A 23,324-nucleotide genomic window follows, 5' to 3' on the forward strand; every position below is an offset into this window, starting at 1 on the left:
TGTATTTACTGATGAAACTCTTTTTTACCTAGAAAATATTTATTTGTTGTATTTTAGGAAAAATAAAAGAATGTGATGGGCTTACCAAAAAATTACTATGCTTAATTTGAAAATACTACCTGAAAATCTATGATATTTCATAAAAGACAATGAACTTTGGAATGGAACAAACTAATCACTGTTCCAATAAAATTTTACGACAAAATTTCTCCTGTTATTTGTACACATGCATTAAACGTTCAGATTCACCTATCTAGCACAAGCAGATTTACATTGTATATGTTTTAGTACAGCCCTATTCAGTATGATTACAACTTGATTCTGAATTCTAGTATACACTGTTGCTTTCACTTTGGGAAGCCGTCTTTAAGCCATTAGACATGTCATTGTGAACTGGTGATTTTATTAGTTTTTTATGGCCATGTAACAAGTGACGACTACTTTAGGGGCTTTAAAAAAGACACATTTATTATTCAAAGTTTTCATTGATTAGGAATCTGGATAACACTTGGCCAAGTCCTCTGTTCAGGATCTCACAAAGCTTCAAACAAGGTATTAGCTGGGCTGCATTCTCACTCAGGGGGTTGACTGGTGAAGAATCCATTTCCGGGATCACTCAGGTTATTGACACAATTTATTTTCTTGTTACTGTATGATTCAGGACACTAGATTTCTACAGGCTGGAGTTTGCCTTCAGTTCCCAGAGGTCACCCACAGTCCCTAGAGTTCTTTCTTGGTACCTTGCCAAATGGGTTTCCCCAACATGGTTGCTTCCTTTATCAGGCTGCAAAGAGAGTTCCTCTTTCTAGTTAATCCAAGATAGAGTCTTATATAAGGTCACTTAATCATGAGAGTGACATTCTATCACTTTTGTCATATTCTATTGGTTAGCTCCAAGTCATAGGTACCATCCACACTCAAGAGGAGGTGATTACACAAAGGCACGGACACCAAGAGGTAGTGTCCATTGAGAATCACCATAAGGCTCATCTGCCACAGTGATGAAATATAACAAATAATATCTTCACAAAATGGAAATTAAATAAGCAAAAATGTCAAGACGCAAATCACGTAAAATTACATTTTGAGAATTATCAACTGAATGTTAGCTGATTCTTGTAAAACAATGTCAACTTTTAAAGATGTTGTAATTATTAATACTATAATGGGAATATATAAAAATATACAATTAAATTTACATATTACATATTTCCAGGCAAATTTATTTTTCTCTGAAATGATTAAAATTCTTATCAGCCACTTGATAGATCACCTGAGACCACCAGTGTTCATCTTATTCTTTAAGAAATAGCCCTTGGAGTATAGATTTCTTATTAGACAATAGTCCATGTTATCTCAGCAAGACAAAGATATGGATTTGGGGCATTTTCCTCACTCTAAACACAAAGTCTGCTTTCATATTTTTTTCTCTTCAATAAACCCCTGGTTAACATTTTAATAAATGTAAAAAAGGTGGTAAAAGTGTTGTAGTAAGAAACATCGTTGTCTTCTGGAAAAATAATTTCTGTGCAAAGGTGAATGAAAGCATAGTATTTTTTTTTTTTTGATACATTACTAAGCTGGAGCTTCAGCTAAGTTGTGAAAATGTAGAGGGATGAGTAAGACAGGATCTCAGATTTTCTGGCTATTTAAAGCAGGCACTATTAAAGTATGCCATAGCAACCGTTTATGCACAAGATGGGCAAGAAGTGATCCCAGAAAGGAAAATAAAGTTAATCACTTATTTTGAAGTTGGTTTGGGGTATATCTATTTAATTCAATTATTAAGAGCAAATACCATCTTAAGCACAGTTGAAATATTAAGGAAAAGAACATATTACACTTGTAGGTCTTTTGCTAAAGACTTATTGTTTCCTATGTTAACTGGCCCATGCCTAAGACAAACATTCAGTCAGCTGCAGTGCATTCTATTGTCTTTCATTATTTCTTTTTTCCTAGCCTACAAAGCCCAAGTATGCTATTAAACTACATAAGGAAATAGATATGAAGGTCATTAAAAATATAAATGGAGTACTTCAAATATGGCACTGTAATGAGAAAGTGATATGTCTCATTTTTAGGCCTAGAAGAAGCACAAAAGAATATGAATATAGCCATAGATTTACAGAATGTTGCAATAAGCTTTTCTTGTAAGTTTTCAACATTAGTTTGTCATCTGCCTTGAACTAACTACTACTTCAGGTGGTAGAACTATCATATAACACACTATTTTATTTCTGTAGCTTAACTTTTAAATAGTGTATTCCTCTGAAAAATTTTTTGCTCTATTTGCTGTGTATTCACAGCATTATCAAGACATTGATAACTTATCTGATATGTTTAAATCATATCATAGAAAGACTTCTTTACTTACATATTCACTTTTGCTCAAATTCAATAGCTATATATAATAAATCTCATCTACCTGTGGCAGAAAGTAAGAAAATTATATATTAATGCTATATAATGGGTTTATAGTTAAATAAATTTCACAAATGCATAGGTCTATTTATGAGGCAAGCTTTCCCTTTAGCAATGTTTCCATATGATTTAGTGATCAGATAACCTTCTTATGCAGTATTTGCCCAATAGCAATATAAAATTCAGTATCAGCTGCATTATTCTACAGACTTATCCCATTCTACATGCAAAATGAACACAAAATAAATAGATAACAGAAATATAAAATGTAAAGCATGAAAAATTTATCACTCGAAAATATGAACAAGGAGGGCCAACTAAAGAGAACAAAACGTGTGATGGCAATAGAAAGATATAACAAATGCATAAATCTGCAATTTTACATTTTAAAAAAGCATTTTAGATGGGCTTTGTTAAGGCACCAATGCTCTGAAATGGGAGGTCTGAATTGTATAATCATCCCCATCAATATACATTGCAACTACAGGCTAGAGATCATATTCATTTATATTTTTTCTCCTGAAAATTTCATCATTATTTCATTCAAAAAAAAATCAAAGCATTAGTTTGAAAACTAAAGCTACATCTGGCTGATTTATTTCATGGCAGAATAAAGTGGTTTCAATTTATTTATAGATCTGAAAGTGATCAATTAGCTTCTGAAAAAAATGACTCTCTAGTCATTTTAGATATCACTATAATTATCAAACAATATGTACTAAATATTGCTTGAGACATTGTAATAGGAGTGGAAACAACTATAAACTATTTCAGTGTTATCTAGTATTAATGCTCCAGTTGAGTCAGACTTATGTTTAGAGCTCTACTTATTTTAAATAATTATTGAACCATATACAAGCTAATGCTGTAGGACTCTCTAAGAATTTTATTTGCATTGGATCTTCTGAAGCTGGACAAAGGTGGGATCTGTGTTACATACACAAAAATCAAATACCCTTGGAAAGATCAATTTTCTTTAAATTCAGAACCTATATAGTCAAAATTTATGTTAAGAATTGCCAAGTTGAAGCCTGCAATTCTTAAACTCATATTTCCTCTCCTTCCTAGGCAAATTAGACTAAGATGAGTGAATACATTCCTAAACATTGCATGCCTTTTATCCCTTTTTATAGCTTCCTACTCATCTTTGTACACAATAATTATTTTCCAGTTTTAACAAGAGTTGATTTTAATAAAGTTTACCTTTAATTTTCTTATCAGGAACAGTATCTGTTAAATCTGTTCTATTTTTATCCTGTTTCATCTAGGCATGGGTTATCCCTATGAGAAGCAAACATTAACCACACTTCCCATTCTTAGCAGCATGATTTGCAGATAAGGCTTCAGAAGCAAAGATAAGCAAGTATATGTTGTGCTGTGCTACTTTCTCTAACAAATATGTTATGCGATTTGAAAATTAAGAGAATATTTTCCAGTTCTTAAAATTATAGATTTGAAAAATTAAATTCTCCATTTTAGGACTTTTCATTAAATAATTATCAATTTTCCCAGGATAATTTGCAACTTACCTTCCTGGAGACTTCTAGTAGAGAAATCATTTAGAAAACTTTGTGCTGGGAATTTTGCTAGATGTGAGCTACCTTATTGTTTCATCAAGGAGTATACTGCCCACTAGAAGAGATAGAAAAATATATAATTTTAAATACTAAGACTGAGATAAGCATAGGTTATATAGAGCAAACAGGAAACTCTATCTCACCTTATAGGGCAAGCGGAGCCAGAGAAAAATTCCTGAATGAGACACTATCTGAGATTTATTGGCATAATCAAAGAAAACTAATGCACTGAGTATCAGCTGTGTGCTTCTACCTTTATAACAAACCACTGAGTATATAGACATATATTAACTAAACATATGTATATGTTTAAACATATACATTTAATATATTTATTTAATATATATTTAATATATATAATAGTTCAAATATATATATAACATGATATATGTATGCAGAACCATACTCATGCATGGCCATGAAAACTGAAGAAACAAAGTTTAGCTAGAAAGCTTAAGAAGTTCAAGAAGGAACTTAAACAAGTATCCATTCAGGCATGGAAAAGGGTCAATAACAGGCTGCAGTTGAGACTTTTAACCATTTTTTTTCTTTCCCTGTCATTGCCTTGGGTTGTTCAGTTTTCAGAGATTCAATTTGGAGATGTCCTGCAGTTGACCAAAGGTGACAGTCATCTTTTTCATTAAACGTGAGTATTTGGCTCTATTTTCAAGGCTGGAGCACACCAAATGGTGGTGTTGGGAAGCATTCCTAAATAGCTACAGGAAAGCTCATAACCATGAATCGGAAACACTGGCACCTTCCCCCAGCCCCCAACACAATAGGTGTTTACACTACCTGATTTTGAAGTAACAGCAAAAGAGGCAGCTGGCAACCCAGAGTGAGTACACAGGTAGGTTGGGAAGGGTGGTCAGGAAACAGCAATTAGTGAAGACCAGTGGGCTAGTGTCTGCTAATTACTCATAGCCCAAATCATATAGCAGCTGTGACAAAAGTTGACTCTCCCTGTCTAAGTACAATGCCTGAAATTAAAAAAAAAAAAAAATTAAACAAGGTTACACTGATGTATGGGTAAGGGAATTTATTCTAAGATAAATGATGAGTGGTTCAGCCTAAAGGAACAGTAGTAGAAGCACTCTTGGAATAGAAAAAGGTATTCTTCCCATTTACCAAGTCAACCAGAGGAATACAATTCACTTTGTATCTTGCCCAGAGACAGCTTATATTGTATAAGAAAATAGTAGAAAATCAATAATGTGAAAATATAAAATAATACAAAAATATGGTCCACATAATTGATATTTCTAATGTAACATTTTCAATAGAGAACAAACAAAGTACAATACATTAAAAATTAAAATAAAGTATAAAGGAAAGTCCTAACAAAACAGTAATTACAATTATATGTAGAATAACTTTGATGATTAAAAGATTAATGATCTAAAACTGTATCTAGCCCTATGTTTCTTTTTAGAAGAAATACAAGACAAATGAACGCAAAAGAAAGAAAAGCAAAGAGATAGAAAATATAGCAGATAAATATAAATTGGAAAAAAGAGAGATATAAGTTTGAATATCTGAAAATAATAAAAAATATATACTCAAGACTAGTAAACACATGAGCCTCTAGAAAAACTAATTAAGAAAAAGAGAACAAATAGAAAATTCACATTTCAGAATGAATTGAAATATGAATAGATACATAAAATACCACAGATGAAGCAGAAATTTTTTAAAAATATAAAACAAATTATGAACTAATAATAAAATGGTTTTAAAAATATTAAAAAATTGATAATTTTGAAAAACATAAAATGCTAAAATATATTAGCCAGAAAAAGACAGTAATTAGAGGGAACAGCATGAATAAGTACAGAAAGAGTACCAAATTATCAGGGAGTGGTTTAGTGGAAGAAAAGGATTTATTTGGGAGAAAACAGGGAACTCTAGAAAGCTTTAGCACAGTAAAATAAAATAATTAAAACTAAAATTTAGGAAGATTAACAAACTACAAAATTTAAGGTGACCAGCTGTTCCCGTTTGCCAAACAAAGTGAGTTTTCCAGAACCCATGCTGAAACCAGGAAAGTCCCTGGTGAACTGGGCCAATTTGGTCACCTTAGCTCTGATATTAAGAAAAAAAAGACATCAACTGATTGTGGAACCAATGATAAAAGAAAGCCATAGGCCATGATTCTGGGGAAATGTCCAGTATTTATATTACTGAGAGGGATGATTAAGAATACATTTTTGACTATAAAACACATGCTTCAACCTACAAATGAGGAGAGAGGACATCAAATAATGCAATGTAGTATCACTATCCAATTTATGCACCTAAGTCCAGGGCATGGAGCAATATTAACCAGATAAAAGTCATTGGCTCAAAAAAGAGATAGCTTTCTAAACCTACCAAAGAGAGTTCTGCCCACTCTTCTTTTCTTCATCTGCAATTCTGTCTGCAGGGGATACTTTCCAAGACCTCCAGTAGATGACTGAAATCATGTATAGTACTAAACTCTATCTATAATATGTTTTTCCCTATACATACATACCTTTGGTAAAGTTTAATTTATAAGTTAGACACAGTAAGAGATTAACAATATCTAATAAAAAAATAGGACAAGTATAACAATATCTGTAATAAAAGTTATATAAATGGCTTAGGGGTCATTATTAAGTAAAATAGAGATTACTTGAAAACAAACATTGTAATACCCAACAGTCAGTCAGACAACTGAGACAGGTACTAAGTGACTAATGGGCAGGTGGTATACACAACATGAATACTTTGGATAAAAGGATGTCATGTTGTAGATGGGACAGAGCAGGATGGCACAAGATTTCATCATACTACTCAGAATGGCCTGCAATTTAAAGTTTAGGAATCATTTATTTCTGTAATTTTTCATTTAATATTTTCAAACCATGGCTAACCACAGCAAATTGAAACTATGGAAAATGAAACAGCAGATGAGGTGGAGCTACATATTTTCTAGATGAAACAGAAAACATGTAAGAGAGATTATTCAGCCCTGGTCCACCAGACACACACTAAAATCATGGCTGAGTCTTTGCAAATCATGACCGTGGTCCTGCATAAGCAACCTGGCTTTCGTACTTGAATTTAAGTGAGAGGAGATAGCAGATGCATGTGGACAATGACAGAGGCATCAAGGACCTGACATGTAAATATCAGACCTATAAATATCTGTCCCAATTTGAAGACGAATAAAGAAAAAAATAGTGTCCGTGAAGGAAGAATATCACCGCAAAAGAGATAAAAGAACATTACTAGGAAGTCTGAGTGTAACATTATATTTCTAAAAGCAATATTTTATTTAAAAAGTAAAACTTTGTAAGACACCAGTTAACTATCTTGGAGTGGAGGGAGGAGTTGTTAGAAAGAACCTGGAAAGAATAGCTTCTACAAAAGGGTATAGGTGGATACGAGGACAAAACAGTATTGAGATAAAGGTGCAAAGGAAAATTCTAGAAAAGTAGGAAATCATTCAAGGTATCTAAAATGTAATATTAGAATTTAATGTATATATATTTTAATGTAATATGTATTTTACATATAAGAAGTAGAACAGGATTATAGAACAAATCAGTTCCTGATGATTAGGGAACATGACAGTAGTCTCTGTCAAAATTATAGAAAAAAAAGAACCAAAGAACCTGAAAGTATAAAAAAGGTAACAAATAAGAACCATGAATATAAATCCAAACTAAGAAAAATAGCTTCCTGAGGAAAAAAAAGAACAGAAACAAAATCAATTATCTAAAGTATAATGACAATGTTGAAGAGCTGAAGAGGAAGGATAAAGATTATGACAGCAACAACAAGAACATCTTTGTGCTAAGATAAATTCTAAATACAGGCAAAATTATTCAATATTCAGAAATTTAGCATTTACACAAACTCTCTGAGAAAGCTAAGTGAAGAAATATTACAACTCTCTAGTACTTTTTATGATTTTAAAAGATATATAAGGATAAGTGGATTTATAATTTTAAAAATCAGAGAAGTATGCAAGAGAAGAGCCATAGAAGAGTATATCAAATTGTCTATTCCATATGAATATGAGTCAAAAGTCACTTTTTTTTTTTTACTTTGGTAACTAGAGATATCTGTTGAGTTGGACAGACTCATTTTATTTTTTTCTAGCTTTATTGAGGTATAGTTGATAAATAGAAAAAAATTTTAAGTGTAAAAATGATGATTTAATATATGTATACATTAGACACATTCACTTCAAAACATTTTTAAAAAATATCTAGAATAATTAAAAACTATATTTCTGTCCTCTAAATCACTATAGAATCTGATTCACTTTCAGATTCCTAAGGAATGACCAGGAGATACATGAAAAAAGATAAAAATCGTGAATAATTACTGAAAACTAAGACAGAGCAAAAAAAAATTTTTGATAAAAATAGATGTGATCATATTAAAGAACTATAAAGACTTATGCTCACTCCCTCCCTTATTTAAAAGAGAAGAACGTTATGGAGAATAAAAATGGACAAAATTCCACTATCATGACCAAAATTGAAGAATGAGGTTACAACCTGAGGCAGGCAGATAACAAAGTAAACAGGTGTGCATTTCAGGAATAGGTGACTGCTTTAAAGGAATCTCTAAAAGGAAACCGTCCCCTGGGAGAAGTCAGCCATAAGAAATGGTTTACTGAAGGGCAGGAAGGTAGAAGCACTCTGTCCTAGGCCAGGATGTAGAGGAGTTAAAGATAAAGAAATAAAAATTATATAATATAGCTATAACTTGATAGACAGGCAGATTTGCATACACAATGTTATATTTATATTTTATGTTACTTTATGTTTTTTATAACTCCTCTCAAAAGTTTAAGTGAACAACAAAAGAAATCAGAGTAAAAGGAAACTTTGTAACAATAATTCCTCTAAAAATCTCTCCTACAAATATATTTGCATATGTAGAAGAAGATATATGCACAAGGTCTATGCATAATAGCAAACATCTGGAAACAATCTAGAAACCCATCAATAGACACTAATTATGTGAATGATGGTACATCCATGCAAGAAAATAGTGTAGCCCTTAGGGTAAAAATTAGTTAGATCTCATTGCCCTAGAATAAGTGCAATTAAGTAAAAAAATGAAACAAGATACACGACAATGCCAATGGTATATTCCTGCATGTTCATTAAAGACGATAGGTATGCTATGCATATCTATGCATGAGAAATGCTTGTATTGACAATCACCAAGTTATTGAAATTATTTATCTTTGCACTGTACAGCTGAGAATCTGGGATAGCAGAAGAGTGTTTTCCATTGCATTACTTTTGTGTAGGTTGAACTTGATGTGTCACATTTATTTTGATATATCTTTTAAAAGAAACATCTTAACACTAAAATTTAGAGTTGGATACATATAAAATAACTAGAAAACTGAAAAACTGCAGATATTTTCAACTAATATGTCTGTCACCATGAGCTAGTATTATACAATATTAGTTAGACAGAATTATAAGTAGGCAATTTCTGAGATTGGAATAAAGCCTAATTTAAGATTTGAGATTATTTGTTTTCCACTATAATTAATACTCATTGTCAAAAGCATAATTTTGTCCTTCAGGAGAGAACCCACAGTTTTTATGTCTCTAACTGGGGCTCTACAAAAACAATTGGCCAAATGAAAGTAATTAGCCAATTATAACTTGACTGTGCAAGTAATTGGAGGATAGAAACAGTTGCCAGCACTTTTCAAATGAGGTTGGGGAAAGTGGCCATAATCCCCAGATACTAGAAAACCATTGGACCACACGATGTACCAGGCGTGACACAATGGTAAAATATGATCTTGAATGCAGAGAGGGAGAGAAAGACAAATACTTTTCAATGACACAATTTTTACATATATATTGGCTATATGCCCCAGAAGTATTTTGAGGTAGGCTTTGTCTCCTAAAAAGTAAAAAAAAAAAGTAGGCATTAGTTCTTGGTGCCTGCTACAACTTCTTTGCATTTATATGTCAATGAGAGAAATATCAACCCTTTAGTGGCAGACTGCAGGTTGTCACTCCAAATCCATTAGCCGCTTTTACCATAGTAATTAAGTTTTAGTGGGACGCACAGCCTCCCACTTAGTCTAACTAATCCTAGTCTCTCTTGGAACTCATTATGGTCAAAAGACTAAGTTCTCACCAATGAAATAAAAGAAGAAACAATGGATATGACACCTAAGATGCTTAAAAAAAAATTGCTTGCACTGTTCTTCATTTTTCTCATTTCTTACAATCTGGAGCACAGATATAATATCAACAGAGCTGCAAGCAAGCAGATGTGGAAAATTCCCTAGAACATGGACGAAAGAATATAAGAAACCTGGGTCCCTGAAATCCTTCCAAAACAAAATTTTTTAAATGAGAAATAAATTTATATTGTATTGTGGCTATAAATTTTGTGGATTCTTTCTTCAGAAATATTGCCATTGTCCTACATAACTTTATTCTAAATCAAGATATTGAACCTCTGATGTAGTGACTTGACTAAAGTCAGAGGCAGATTCAGTGGTATGTGATCAGATTACCTCCAGCTAATCTGATCACATACCACCATAGTCCTCAATAGCCTTTTCCTAGGTGCATTTTAACCAACATATTTTCACGCCTCTGATACCTATGGAATAACTACTTCCCCCAAGGGAAACTTTTTAAATCAAGTTTATTGGGGTGACATTGGTTAATAAAATTATATGGGTTCAAGAGTACAATTCGATAATACATCATACCTATATTGCATTGTGTGTTCACCACCCAAAGTTAAATCTCCTTTGGTCATCATATATTTGATCCTCTTTATTCTTATCTACCTCCCTCCCTCCCCTTTCCCTCTAAACTGTAACCACTAAACTGTTGTCTGTGTTTATGAGTTTTTGTTTGTCTTATTTGTTTGTTGCTTTCCATTTTATATCACATATATGAGTGAAATAATATGATTCTCAACTTTTTCTATCTGACTTATTTTGTTTAGTATGATTATCTCAAGATCCGTCCCTGTTGTAACAAATGGCAGAATTTCATCCTTTCCTATGGCTGAGTAATATTCCATTGTATATGTGTACCATATCTTCTTTATCCAATCATTATTCAAAGGTCACTTTGGTTGTTTCCATGTCCTGGCCATGGTGAAGAATGCTGCAACGAACATCAGAGAGCATTTATCTTTAGGAATAAATGTTTTCAAAATTTTGGGCTAGATACCCAGAAAAAGGATTGCAGGGTCATATGGTAATTCTATTCTTAATTTTTTTGAGGAATCTCCATATTGTTTTCCATAGTGGCTGTACTGATTTACATTCCTACCAGAAATGTATGAGGGTTCCTTTTTCCTCGCTTCTTTCTTTTGGATATTAGCCCCTTATTGAAGGTGTTGTTTGCAAATATCATCTCCCATTGAACTGGTTGCTACTTTGTTTTGTTGATTGTTTCTTTTGCTGTAGAAGCCATTTAGTTTAATATAGTCCTGTTTTTTATTTTTTATTTTACTTCTCTTGTCTTTGAGGTCAAATTCATAAAATCTTCTCTAAACATAAGGTCCACGAGTTTAGTACCTGTTTTCTTCTATGCAGTTTATTGTTTCAGGTCTTATATTTAGGTCTTTGATCCATTTTGAATTAATTTTGGAGTAGGGTGACAGATAGCACACTAGTTTCATTTTTTGCATGTGGCTTTGTAATTTTCCCAGCACCATTTATTAAAGAGGCTTTCTTTTCTCTATGTCATGTTTTTGGTTCCTTTGTCAAAAATTATTTATCCATATATATGTGGGTTTATTTCTGGGCTCGTAATTATGTTCCATTGTCCTGTGTGTCTCTTTTAAATACAGTGCTGTTTTGATTATTGTCACTTCATATTAAAATCTGAAGTCAGGCAATGTGATACCTCTGGCCTCTAGCCTTATCTTTTTTTTTTCCCCCTAGGATTGCTTTGACTATTTGGATTTTTTTGTGATTGCATACAAATCTGATAATCTTTTGTTTTATTTCTTTAAAAAATACCATTGGGATTTTGATGGGGATTGCATTAAATCTGTATATTGTTTTGGGTAATATGGCCATTTTAACTATGTTGATTCTTCTAATCCATGAACAGAGAATTTTTTTTTTTTTATATCTTTGTGTCTTCTTTAATTTCTTTTAATATATATTTTTTTTAATTTTTCAGTTTATAGGCCCTTCACATGCTTTGTTAAGTTTATTCCTTGGTATTTTATTCTTTTTGTTGCAAAGAAACAATGAAGATACTGAGCTACCAGGAAACAAAAGATAAAATGGCTATAGGAACACTTCATATATCAATAATCACCCTAAATGTAAGTGGACCGAACTCACCTATAGAAAGTCATAGAGTAGCAGATTATGTTAAAAAACAAAACCCGACCATATTCTGCCTTCAAGAGACACATCTCAGCAGCAAGCACGAATATAAACTCTAAGTGAAAGACTGAAAAACAACACTCCAAGCAAATGGCATCCAGAGAAAAGCAGGTATAGCCATACTCATATCTGATGAAATAGACTTTAAGATAAAAAGGGTAACAAGAGACAAAGATAGACACTTCATAATGATAAAGCAGATAATACATTAAGGAGACATAAACTTCTCAATATATACTCCCAATCATGGAACACCAAAATATATAAAGCAAGTAATAACAAAACTAAAGGGAGAAACTGAAAAACACATTTACAGTAGGGGACATAAATACCCCCATTGATAACTGTGAATATATCATCCAAACAGAAAATTGATAAGGAAATATCAGCCTTAAATGACACTTTAGACCAATTGGACATAATCAACAATTACAGAGCCTTTCATCCCCAAACACCAAATTATACTCTTTTCTCTAGTGCACATGGAACATTCTCAAAAATAGACCATATGTTAGGACATAACAGTAGCCTCAACAAATTTAAGAGAATTGAAATCATACCAAGCATATTCTCTAACCACAATGTTTTGAAACTGGAGAGCAATTGAAAAATCAGAAAAAAAACACACAAATATGTGGAGATTAAACAATATGCAACTAAAGAATGACTGGGTCAAAGAAGAAATAAAAGGAGATCAAGAGATATATAGAAACAAATAAAAATGAAAATACAACATACCAGGGGCATTTTTTAATTTTTTTCCATAGTGGTAGTACTCTGCTATAGGGGTTTTAAGAAAATGTATGAAATGGTACTTTGCCTAAATTATAGAGAGATTCTTCAGAAAAAAAAAAGCCTGAAAGCTTTATGTGGATTTCTGCCTTTCAACCCTGACACTTGTTATTTTTCTTTTTTTTAAGTATAGGTGTGTTGTCATAAGAGTCATAAAAGCTGAATTAAAATAATGTGTAACAGTATCCACTAGCACAGTATCTGGCACCTACAGAGTCTCAATAATCTAGTTACTACATTTCTCTGCTCAACAATATGAGGGCCAACTTTAATACAATATTTTCTTTTGGAAAAAAAAAAAAACTTCAATTATAACCATTATATCCATTCTATTTCTTAAGGAAGGAAAAAAGAGGAAATGAGATATTAAAAAAGAGATCCTATTATTTAATAATCTTTACTTCAAATATAAATAATTCATGTGTTTAACATATCTGATCTGAGTCAAAAAGTGAAACAGTAGCCATGGATACTGTATAGACTGATATCCAAAATGACAAGGAATTAACTGCAATTTAATCTGAATATTTAGTCAACAAATCTATCCTTGGATTTGCATATTCAAAATTTATGTTCCCCTAGCAACTGTAATTCATCCCCTACACATGCATACATATATACGTATATACGCAATCACATAAAACATATATATCTTTAAATAGTTTTTAATTCATTAATAATACTTATAATAAAATTAGCTATTTACTAACATGATAATACAACAAAGTGAATGAAGAAAATTAATATGAATAAGATGAAATTCAAATTTTAATTTTACTTCTATTATTACCTATTTTACAGATAAAGCACATGAGCAAATTCCAAGTTGTAGATAGATTAGGAATAAGAAATAAGAGTCTCCCTAATTTATGCTCTCTTTTTTTTGCCATTTTTCCCCAAAATTATTTGAAGTTACTATTCTAAATAAACTCTTCTAATCTGGAAAAACTTTTCTATCCTTAATACAAAAAAGGAGTCTTTTATTTTCCACATGCATGTCCTTATTAGCAGTTTGCACTGCTTAAAATTATTCATTCCAATCTATATAGAAATCCTTTCAACACAGTTGGTATCTCTGCTTCACTACTGAGCCTTCTTTGGCTATCTTTCCAGGACTTGTCTGGTATTTCTTCTTTGAATCTCTCTTATATTTAAATATAAAAATAGCTTTGAAACATTGAGTGTCAGACAATATGCCAGTCATTTGGCAGATAGTATTTCTATGCTTTAGGAAGTCTGCTGATGAAGAAATTGAGTCACAGAGCTCAATATTCTACGTCTAGTAAATGGTAGAACCAGAATTTTACCTCAGGCTTGTTTGATTTCATTTTTAATATAGCATAGTATTTACTTGAGGAAAATGTTTCAGAAGTCTGAATTAGAGGAGTGATAATCAGGTTGAAAATAGCAAATGGAAATTAATCATGCATTTTCCTATGACTCTACCTATCAACAGCATGAAATAATTTGAAATATATACTTTGACTATATTCGGGGTTATAACAGTGAAGAGTACTAACAAAATCCATACCATCCTGAGATTTTACTCTGATAGAAGGAAATGGTAAACCAATAAGGTAATTTTAAAAAGCTATGTGTCAGGACGATGAAAAAGAAGTAATATGACAGAAAGTAATGAAGGCTAAGGATTCCCTTATATGAGATCTGAGAAGTCTGTCTTATACTTAAATGACTGGTAAGATCTAGCCATTAAATCATCTGAAAGAAGAATTTTACAAGCCAGGGGCACAGCAAGTACAAATACTCTGAAATAAGAGCAAAGTTGAAGGATTTGAGAAATAAGTAGGTCTTCAAAACCCTTTACAAATCTTATGTTACATTCTCCTGTGTAACTAGAAAATTCTGTTAAGAGAAAGCCAATATGACATAAGGTCTGAAAGAAAGGCTGGGGCCAGATTACTTAGGCCATAGCAAAGGCCTTGGATTTTATCTTAAACTCAATAGGAAGCTACTAGAAGACTTTAAGCAGAAGGTGCCATGGGAATATGTCTATTTCTTTTTGAAAAAGATTCTGCAATGTGGTAAAAAATGGAGTGCAAGGTAAGGGGTGACAGTAAGCACAAGTAGACCAGTGAGGAGCTTACCACCATAGTCCAGGTAAGTGATGGTAGCTAGCACCAAAATAGGGATGGGAAAAAACATACAGATTTGGAACTCTAATGGGAAGGTATTATCAACAAGCTTGCCAATGGACTGAATGTGACAGTAAAGAATAGAGAGAAATTTAGGAGGATTCTTAGTCATATAGATTGGAGCCAACTAAGCTTGAATTCATATTTAGGCTATGTCATGAATTAGTTTTGATATCTTGATCAAGCAATTTGTCCTCTCTTAGCTTCATTTTCCCCATCTCCAAATTAAGATAATACCCATTTTCGGATATACTAAATGGACTGAGTTAAATTACGCTGAAATCATTAACACAGTGCCAAGTACATAGTAAACATCCAGTAAAGGTAGATATTAGTATTAATACTATGTTTACTTCCTATAGAAGAGGACCAACTAAACTGGGATTTTTGCTAGAATCATGACTGTTTCATATCAGTTCCATTGTCTCAATTCTATTAAAAACAACAACGACAAAAAAAAAAATAACCGGAAATTTAATACTATCCATCAAATACTGACTGATCACTTAGTACAAATAAGAACTGTGGAAGGCACAAGAAAATTAAAAACAAACAAAGGATAGTCTCTGATCTCAGGGGTTTCAAAGTCTAGCAAGAGAAACATGCAAGCAAAAATTACTCTAACACGAGTTAAATATAACAAGGCAGTTATATATACACTATTATGGCAGCATATATATAGTGAAAGAGCATGTATTACTGGGTAAGAAGAGAAATATTAGAGAATGTTTTGAGGATGAGTTTTTCTGGATCGTGCTGTAGAAAAGAAGGTAAAAAAAAAGAGAAGGATATTCTAAGCTGAAGGAACAGAATCATCAAAGAGAGTATGGAGGAAGTGTTGGGTGCATTTTCCAAATAACGAGTAGTCCAATGTAACAAGTTGAGAGGGTGAAGAGAGGAGCAGAGAGATAAGAAATGAGGTAGGAAAGGCAGAGACTCTGCTTTGTCCATGTTTGCTCAGCTCTGAGGTAGATAGGCTGAGGCAAGATTTATGAAGAAGGGCTTTGAGAACCATACTATGGAGTTAAGAGTTATTCCAAGCAACACAGTGTCAGAACTATCGGACTTTTAAGCATGATCAAATTTATGTTTTAAAAATATTACTGCTTTGGCTTTTGAAGTTTAGATCAGAATAAAAACCGCTTTTAGAAACGTAAAATGAGTTCAGAGAGTGTGTTTTTTCCTCTTTTTGTTTCGATGGAAGTGGAAATAGTACACGCTTGATAATTATTAAGCATATAGAATTTTTGTTATGCTTTTCTTCCCCCCTCATAGTCAGTTATAGGCTAAGTCAAGGTCAAAGAAAAAAGAAAAAAAAAAGTAGAGATATAAACCAAACCCACAGCTCCTAATTCTCAGTTCAATACTTTATGCAGCTAAATAATTTAAAAATGTGCCTGGATGCTGCCTGATAGAGGACGGTTCCATTTTTATATGTAAAAATCACCTTTATATACACAAAATAAATTATAAGAGCTGTGCCACTTTAATCAATCTGTATTGCTAGAACTAGGCTCTATAGCTATTAAAAGACCTACTTCCTGAGACTTCCTCATGCCATGCAGCTTAGTCATGCCTCCTTGAACACATGGAGGCATGAATAAACTTTAAAAGAGAAAGAGGAATATGCCTTCACTGGTTTTGTAAACACAGCAGCCAATGTGTTTGCCCTGAAGGGAGAGATCTGCCACTTTGTAAGTTAAGCCTGAGTGAATCACAGGGCTTCTAGACAGATACTCAGGAAATACTTCAGCAAAGGTTTAAAATAAAATCATCACCCTCTTTTCAGAGCACAGGACATAGGGCAGTGGCTATTTGGGAAGAAGGGCTAAAAGGTTCAAACAGAATGGTAAGTGCCTTTCATGGTCACCTGAGTCTGTGGAAGTAGCTTCATACAAAGACTTATTTTTAAAATGAGGAATTAAAATTAAAGTGCTTTTTTCAAAGTCAAATAGTAAAGTGGAAGTCATGCAACTCCAGCTGTGGCCTCATGATGGCACGAGCAGCGGATTTTTCTACCATGCCACTCTACATGTAATAAAATCAGGGGAGGGTGGTTAGGTATGCTTTTACCCTGTCTTCTGATTATGTCCCAAGAAGTCTACCTTTACTGTGCATTTTCCCTCCTTACTTCCTTCCTGCAGTGGAGAAATGTATTCTGTGAAATTACAAACTAAATTTCCTATTAATTAATCCATTCATTCAGCAAATAACTATCAAGCATCTATGAGTTAAGTGCTGTGACAAAATCCTCAAGACGTTCATAATCGAGAGATAGAGTAGAAGAGAAAATTATTAACATATAATCACCAGAGACTATGAAAAATATTTGAATTTTTTTAAAGAACAAGATATTCATAAGTGAAATAAAATGATTAACACTTGTTCCTTCCCTTTAAATCACTGAAAACATACTGCTTAAGGTTTTCATAAGCCCTTAAGAAATATCAGGTGCTGGACACTGACATATTCAGAATTACTTTCTAATACTGACATAGTGAAATGAGATGTTGACTTATGTAATGAGATTTGGGAGTTTCCCCAAACACCCAATAGTATGCTAAAGTTTAAAATGCTCATAATTTGAATCGTTATTAGACCACAAAAACAGCAACATTGTTTGACAAGAGTGAATCCCAGTTAAATCACATTAATTCACTAGCAGGATTCATGTATTTAGATTAACTTGTTGATAGATCAGACCTTTAGACACTGATGATGAAAAAGGTGAGCTCAGTGAACTTTTGGATTATCAGTAGTTTTTCTTCAACACTCTGCCTTAAAGTCTTTAAAAGTTCTCAACAGCTGCAATAGAAGCAGGACAAAAGATCTTTGAAATGAATAGTTTCTAGAAGTCTGTCATCTCAAGAAACAGGAAATAACAAGGTGTCTATCCTTTTCTTCAAACTATACAAAGACAAAATACCAATAAAATAAAACACTTTAATTAAAAAAAAAATCCATTTGCCTCCTAAAAACAGAGTAATTAAGTATTATTTCACATTTTATAGAAAGAATGTTCTCTGGCCAGATATCATAAAACTTTGAAGTTATAAATAAGTTACTATTTAGCTTTGAAAGAGACTTTAGAACAGTGCGAGTCTTTCAAGGTTTTTCCAATACTTTTCTTTTTCAGACTTTTTTCATTTAGAATAAAGTCAACAAAGGACATTTTATGAGCAATAAGAAAATTATTTGTGTATTTGTGTTTAATGTAACATGAAATAATATATTTAGGTTTATGAACTATATTGCAACTAAATTCAAAAAGATCATTATAATGCTTTTAATGAAAATCCTAAATGTTTCTTTTATTTTAGTGTATGCTATCTTCTCCAAAGCCTGCAATACTTTAAAATCTCTCCACTTAGAGCTGAATAACAAAAGCAGGATGCTTTTAAACTTCATTCGAAATTAATCTGTGGTCATTTATATTAAAAGTAGTGTGATCATGACCTCTTCTCTAGTTTAGGATAAGACTTGTTCAAGGTTTCTGTTGAGTGTGTCACTGAGGAGCAGGGGACTGAGGCTCCCTTGAGTGATGAAACCTAATGGAGTGCACAAGGCCTGAGCCTAAGGACTGGACATTATGCATAGACTAACGGACACAAATCAATTTAGTACAGTCTGAGATTTAAAAAAAAAAAAAAGATAAGGTCAAGGTTGCAGTATTACCTTTTCAATGTTTCTTACTCATCAGGAGCTCTCTTTGAAGTTGCACTCCCATGGACCTGTTCATACCTATCTTGTCTGATGAACTCATTAGCTTAATTACTGTCTGCTTTAGCATTTTGCAGACCTTACTACTATTAGATACATTTCACAAAGTTTGACTCTCAAGCCATTTGCGTCAGAATCATCTGAGATATTTGTTAAAAATGCAGATCATCACAGTCCCAAAGTCTGAGGATGGAGCTGAGAAATCTTTATTTTAAACCACTACCTTCAAGTTACTTTTTTTTCCAAGCTAAAGCTAGAGAACCATTGACTTACAACATGAGAAATCTTAATTCCAGAACTTGGCATCTTGCTTTCAGCCATAAAATATGAACTAATACTTTACTGAACTCTCATATTATGGATCAGTTTCCCTATTTCCCTGTTTAAGATGCAGAAGTGACATAACTATGAAGACTTCAAAGTAAAGCAAACTTAAGTTTGATTTGCCTCAGTCACTTCATCTATAAGAAAGAAAACTCAGTGGTGCCTCATGTGGTTTGGTTATTATCCTCTTAGGCAGACAGATAAACATGACTGAAGAGGAAACAAAGGCCCAACCCAGAGACCTCCCTTATGACCTCCCTGAAATACTCATTTTATGGTTAAAGATTACCAGTACATTCCAGAATACATGGAAGTAAGAACCACAGAAATAACAACTGACTTAGTCTGGTCACAAGCAGTTCCACAGTTAGTATATATTCTGACTTTTCTTGACCTTAGCCTCATTATACAATATCATACATATGCTTGGAAGTTCATGAATCTGATTATAACAGACTAAATTCTGGGAAACCGCATGTGTAATAAACAAGGGGTCATATAACAGCAAAATGTTGATCAAAATGACCTCACATGTTAATTACCTAGGATCACCCCTGTAACCACCCATCATGGCCATAATATAAGGTATACTCCCAGATCCCTGCGGAGCTGCAGTCATCTCTGGTGTAGCCCATTTCTCTCTTGAAAAATGCTTTAATAAATCTTACTTTTCCTAAATTTCGCTGATCTGTAATTCTTTATTGCATTGGTGGAAAGAACCAAGGCCTCCTCAGCACTACCAAAGCAATGATGGATTTGGATCGGCCCCAACGGTAACTGTCCACTTGAAGATGAAAGAAGGGTCCTGGACCATCTATATTACTTTGTATCCTTAGAACTTGGGACAGAAACAGCACATGATAATTCTTCAAAACTATACTATGAATTTGTTGTTCAGAAGATGTCTTCCCAGATTGTGACACTTTGGCGTGCAAACTATTTTGAACTAAAGACAGTCAAAGCTCTAAAGACTCAGAAAGAACTTTTCACTTAACTGCCTAAAAGAATTTAGATAAGGAGCCTCTACTTAAAAGAGAGATTTTACCAAAAAGATAACTTATTTTTACATCAGAAAGACTTCTCTGCAAGGCATAGCAAACATTTGTTTACCAAACATTTGCTCTTTCCATCTTTCTATAAATTATCTCCTTTTCTTTGAAGTCCTGGGCCCCTACTCCCATCTCCATAGCTCAGAAGACATATAAGACTCACTTGCCTGACTATCCTAGAGCCTCATATCTTTGGGGTTCCCATATGTAACAGTTTTTTTCTGCTGTTCATCTGTCTGTCAATTTAATTATAAGGCCTACCAAAGAACCTAAAAGGGAATAATGGAAAAGTTTTTCTCCCCTACAGTTTAGAAGTTAATTTGATGAAATACATACATAAAATTGTAATGGGACCTGCAAAATAAACTCAGCTGTTGTCATCATTGTTGTATTATTACTATTATTATTATGACTTTAAATACGAGAATGTTCAAAATAAGAGAAATGAGTAATAATAGGCGGACTCTGGTTTACTTCGGAAGAAAAATAGAGAAATCAAATTTTCTTTAAGAATGCATTTCAGCATGGTAGAAGGGTGATTCTTATTCAAAGAAGTAATTTGTCATGTAATAGAAATCATGCAATTAGACTGCAACTTTTCTTAGAGTTATGAGTGCTTAGAAAAGTATACACAGAGATAAGAAATTCTTCCTTTTATGAACAGGTAGATTTTAGATTTAGAACTCCACTGAAAAAAATCAGAATGGTACCAACTAGCAGATTGTTAATGGTTTGTTATATTTTTTTAAAGAGATAAAAGGATATTTATACCTTTCCGGATAAGAGAATTTAATCTATAAAAATAATCATGTACTTATACTGCTAGGGACTCTCATATGAAGACTAGTATTGGTCCTGGGTTGCGGGGGGGAATGTTTTACCATAAGACTCACCTAATCTACTGCCACCTGTTATCATCAATTCGCTTAAGCACCTCTGGCAGGTCTCTGCCCAAAATTCACCTAATTAGAGAAGCCATTTCTGTCCTCTTTACATGAAATAATAACTCTCCTCTCATTCTTTTAATTGCTTACCCTTTTTATTTTTCTACATAGCATTGATAACCATCTAGCATACTATTCTTTTCTATCCATTTACTGTCTGTCTCCTCACTCAACATCGTATAGCAGAAGGCCTTGGTCAGTGGGCCACTTAGACCACAGTAGACTATTGGTCCAGAATTTAGGCAAGGTTGTAAAAAAGGAAAAATTTGGACCAAGATAGGGTTAACACTGAGTAGTTAGAAATGGCCTTGGGTGGGGATAAACTTATCTATGTGGCTGTCTGGCTGTCTCCAGCAAGATGCTAATAGGCACTGAAAGCCACATGAACAAAATCTACTTGAATATCAGAGCCTGAACTAGCATTTCCTAAAGTGTGTTCTATAAAATATTTTGAAGAAAAATAAAGGAAATAAAATATATAAAGTAGAAAAATAAGATCAGGAACTATTCCTCTAAGACATATTCTTCCAAACCAAACCCTTTCTTTGAGGTTTGCACTGGGTATTAACATATCAAAAACTATGAGAGACTTTGGAGCAAAAACACCTCCTTACTTAAATACCCTTTGTTTCCCACACTTTTTTCATCAAGAACTATTTCTTCTTCCCCATATCACATGCTTTAACAACACCTTTGAAACAAATACCTAAGGAGAATTAAGAATACAGCAGGGTTAGCCATGTAGGTAAGGAATTAAACCTTGTGGGGAACTGCAATGAAAGGCATTTCAACAGTGACTGTGAACCCTCTTTTTTGTAGGTACCTTAAGCTATTGGCCCTTACAAACGCAGGTTAGGGACATATGACTCCACCCTGACTGATTCAGTTCTCTCACAGACTTTAATAGATACTTCCTTCTTGTTAGGTCTAAATTTGGATCCTGGCTGGTGGCTTAAAATACCCAATGACACCCTCATAGTATTATTTCTTTTCTTTCCTGTGATTCAATGAAAGACTAAGGTCACAATATTCAAACTGTACCCGAATGTACAGTGGAGTCCCTGAAGTGATGGTATTTATTTCACTGATATGTAAAACAGATCACTCTGATTCATGTTCACTCCAAAACCAGAGGGAAACCTGGGAAATCAAATGACTTTTTTTTTTTCCAGTATCTGCCCAAAGGGCATTCTGAAAAATATCAAATTTAAATGATTTCTCTTTTGCTAGGTCCTGAAACTGAAAAAAGGAAATTTTAGTTTTCAAGGAGAGACAAGAGCCTGGGCCAGTAAATCTCTGTCATGTCCCTTCCCAGGTCCTTACTATCAACCTTGATGGCTCTTTGAAGTCAAAGTAGGAATGGAAATGGTGCCGTGTTGAAAGCAGCAGTAACATGAGCTCCAGATGTTCTGACAGGTGGCCTCCAGGAAGGCTTCACTATAAGGGCAATTAATATGAATGTGACCTTCATCTTGAAATGAGCCAAAGAGGCTTTTTGATATTTTCCACATTTCAGGTCTGAGACTATTTCACAGCAGTCAAGATCAGATAGAACAAGCCCATTAGGGCTCCCTGGATTCAAATTTAAAGTGTGTTGAGAGGAGAAAACATTTATCATGGAGGGTCCAAACTATTTTAAGTTTTTTCCCTTCCATCAATGACAAAACTATATCCGAGAAGCCTTCTTCTATGCACCCCTACCACAAAACACAGACATATACCTCTACAAATCTACAAACACACACACATACATACACAGATGTACATTTTAAACTCTCATAATACAATAAATAAAATACATAAATAAAACATAAACTCTTTTTGAAGTTGTAGAATATACACCAGATTGTTCCTCACCTTATGGAGTTCACATAGAAAATATTTATCTACTTCTAACTTGAAATATTCTACTCATATTTCAAATACTACCTTCACTGTTACCCTCTCCAAAAATCTTCCTT

At 33.3% G+C, this 23,324-nt stretch overlaps 1 long non-coding RNA gene across 1 annotated transcript; it reads right to left on the bottom strand.

Annotated features, from left to right (window-relative positions):
• Nucleotides 1–418: 418 nt before the first annotated feature.
• On the bottom strand, nt 419–19,479 carry LOC120583228 (uncharacterized). The gene is made up of 4 exons (XR_005647735.1): nt 19,002–19,479; nt 4,794–4,978; nt 3,951–4,053; nt 419–784 (listed from the first exon to the last, which is right to left on the bottom strand). It is a non-coding gene; the product is annotated as an uncharacterized LOC120583228 (long non-coding RNA).
• Nucleotides 19,480–23,324: the final 3,845 nt, after the last annotated feature.

Source organism: Pteropus medius, unplaced genomic scaffold (genome assembly GCF_902729225.1).
Source record: "Pteropus medius unplaced genomic scaffold, Ma_sr-lr_union100, whole genome shotgun sequence".
Lineage (NCBI taxonomy): Eukaryota > Metazoa > Chordata > Mammalia > Chiroptera > Pteropodidae > Pteropus > Pteropus medius.